This window comes from Bison bison, unplaced genomic scaffold (assembly GCF_000754665.1).
Source record: "Bison bison bison isolate TAMUID 2011002044 unplaced genomic scaffold, Bison_UMD1.0 scf7180017864519, whole genome shotgun sequence".
Classification (NCBI taxonomy): Eukaryota; Metazoa; Chordata; class Mammalia; order Artiodactyla; family Bovidae; genus Bison; species Bison bison.
Window position 1 is genome coordinate 8,865,514 of NW_011495072.1, and position 3,418 is coordinate 8,868,931.

Below are 3,418 nucleotides of genomic sequence, written 5' to 3' on the forward strand. Positions count from 1 at the left end.
AAAAAAATGTGACCAGAGGATGGCGGGAAAAGGGAGGAGAGGAAAACAGAGGTTACCAGCGTATTGCCGCCTGCGACCTGTAGAGGGCGCCGCGCTAGCGATGGGAGCACCGCCCCGCCCCGCCCCGCCCCAAGGCCCTCTGTGGGCGGGTCCGCCCCGCCCAGCGCCCAGAGTTGGCTGCCTCACAAAGCTGGCTTTGTGATGCGGTCTGTGCGTCAAGCTCCCCGCCTCCGGGCCTTGACTCCGCGGTCTCTCCCTCCCGATCCCCACCCTGTCCCGCCCCAACTCGCTGCCTTGACCTGCGCTCTCGGAGAGCGCCCGGAGTACAGCGAGACGATTGACCACGTTGCGTAGTATATGTCTGTGTGGTTTCCTCTTTGTGTCCCCAACCCCTAGCACAGTACCTGGCACACAGTTAGCCCTGATAAAAGAAATCGGATAGGAACCAGCAACTGCACTGACAGCTCCCACATTCGAATCTCCACCTCCGACCTCTGAACTCCACACTTGTACCTCTATCTCCCGTCTCAACACCTCCCTCCACTTCGATGTCTAAGCTCAAATTTAATGTTTTCTGCGCGTTGCTCCTATCCCTCCCCAACACCATTTCAAGAACAACTTTAGGTCTCAGCTCAAATATCACCTTTTCAAAGAAGACTTTCCTGAACACCCTGAGATAGGTCCCTCATCCTGGCAGCTCCCCAGCTTTTCTCATCACTCTATTCCCATGTTCTGGTTTATTTTTCTTCATGGTACTTATCACTAGCTGAAATCGTGTTTATTGTCTGTCTCCCCGACTCTATGAGGACAGAGATCTAATCTCTCTTGTTCTCTTCAATATCCCTTGTTGGAAAAAAGCAATCCGACCCAGAGTAAGTGCTCAATATTTATTGAACAAATGAGTTCCTATAACGAAGTCTGAATCATAACTCCCAATGTAAGTGTTTCTGGAACCTAGTCTTACAATTCCAAATCTAAAGATAATCCTGCATCTAACCCCAACTTTTGCCTTTGTCCTGATACCATAATTCTGGTCATTACCTCTCACCAGTTTACATTTCCCTTCTCCCTCTCTCTCTCTCTCTCTCTCTCTCTCTCTCTCTCTGTCTCTCTCACACACACACACACACACAGTGATGATTCAGATTCCAGAAGAGGTAGGACTTTGGCTTGGTAATCTCATTGGGAAGGGGTCCTCAGATGCATTTTTCTTAGAAATTTATAAAATGCTAACAAAGTATCAACTGTTCCTATGAAAGAAGGGGGCCTTGGGAGTGAGCAGTAAAGGTTTCAGACTTCCTCCTAGTACCCTACCTCTTTCATTCACCTAATCCTTGAATCCCAAACCTCAGAATTATTGACTGCATCCTGCACTATACTTCCCCTTTCTTTTTTTCTTCTTTTTTTTTTCTTGACCACGTGGTGCAACGTTCGGGATCAACCAGGGAGTGAACCCCTTGAATACTAGGCCAGCAGTGAAAGTGGCGAATCCTAACCCCTGGACTGCCAGGGAAGTCCCTCCCCTTTCTAACAGTTACAAGGGCAGGTAATTTTGCCTCCGAATATCTCATCCATATCTCTTCTCCAGTCTCCATAGCTCTGTCCTATTTTAGGTCCCTTTATCATCCTACTTCAACAGCCTCCTGAGTGGTGCCCTTGCTCAGAGTTTCTTCTCTCTCCCAGGCACCTACCCCACAGGCCCTGGAGTGACCTTTCTTAAGTAGATATATTAGGTTGTTTGGGTCCAGCTTCTGATCCTATGCCTTTTGACCACCTTTTTTATTTCCCATCCCAGGGTCCCACTTCTCACTATAAGTGATTCCAGTCTAGTTCTTACCTTGTTCTGTTTGTTTATTTACATATCTGTCCTTCACACTAAATAAACTATGAGTTTCTCAAGGATGGAAATCTTCTTACTCTAGGCTGTCCAATCCAGCACCAGGCCCTTGGTGGACCTAATAAACATTGAATGACAGACCTTTTCCTGCTCAAAAATCTAAGCTGAATTTTCATGCTCAGCAGCAGCTGTGTAGAACTCACACCAATCACCAATGAAGAACTTAGCTCTCATCCCAAAAGAAATACAAAGACTATTTTTCCAGAAAAGAACATTTATAGTTTTACAGGCATTGTCATTACACTTGTTGTTTACAAAGTCTTATGGACACAAATATTGCAGTTATATTACTCGGCATAAATTATATTGCTATGCTGCTGCTGCTGCTGCTGCTAAGTCGCTTCAGTCGTGTCCGACTCTGTGCGACCCCATAGACGGCAGCCCACCAGGCTCCCCCGTCCCTGGGATTCTCCAGGCAAAAACACTGGAGTGGGTTGCCATTTCCTTCTCCAATGCATGAAAGTGAAAAGTGAAAGTGAAGTCACTCAGTCGTGTCCGACTCTTCGTGACCCCATGGACTGCAGCCTACCAGGCTCCTCTGCCCATGGGATTTTCCAGGCAAGAGTTCTGGAGTGGGGTGCCATTGCCAACAAATCAATACATTTTTTTCTTCAGTAGTTAAAAAATTGGAAGAATGCTGTTATTCATAATGTTTAGTGCCATAAAAATAAGACACAAAGGTAAGAGACCATTTAATAATCAGGAGGTATGAGAGTAACATACACAGAAAAAAGTTAGACTGTTGTCTACCTCCTGGCCTCTCCCAGGATAAAATCACAATGGGACCCCAGCCTCCTTTTATGCAGTTTTGTCTACCTGGAAAGTCTTTCCTTATGTTATATACCTGGAAGCTAGTGGAGGGATAGATTCCTGTGAACTGAAGAAGTGGGAGTAAGATATCGACCCTGAATGGATTTTGAGGTTCAAACAAACAGTCCCAGACAATCATTTCACAGTGGAAGTTTCTGCACCCAGAGGAAAGGTAAATAATGTAAATAAAGACAGGAGTATAAGGTGGCCCACCTGGGTGTGAGGATCCATGGGACTACGTGGGAAAAAAAGGAAGGAACTAAGTTTTTTTTTTAATAGCACTTATTTATTTATTTATTATTTTTTGTTCCATGGGTTCTTTGCACGAGGGGGTTTCTCTAGTTGCGGTGCACAGGTTTCTCGTTGCTGTGGCTTCTCTCGTTGCAGAGCACAGGCTCTAGGGCTCACAGTACTGGCAGCACAGGGGATCGGTAGTAGCAACTGTAGAGCACAGGCTCAATAGTTGTGGCACAAGGGCTTAGTTGCTCCACAGCCTGCGGAATGTTCCTGGACCAGAGATTGAATCCGCGTCACCTGCACTGGTAGGCAGATTCCTCCCTACTGTACCACCAGGGAAGTCCTTAGATTTATTTTTAATCGGAGGATAATTGCTTTACAGTGTTGTGTTGGCTTCTGCCATACAACAGTGTGAATCAGCCATAAGCATACATATATCCCCTCCCTCTTGAACCTCCCTCCCACCCCTCTACC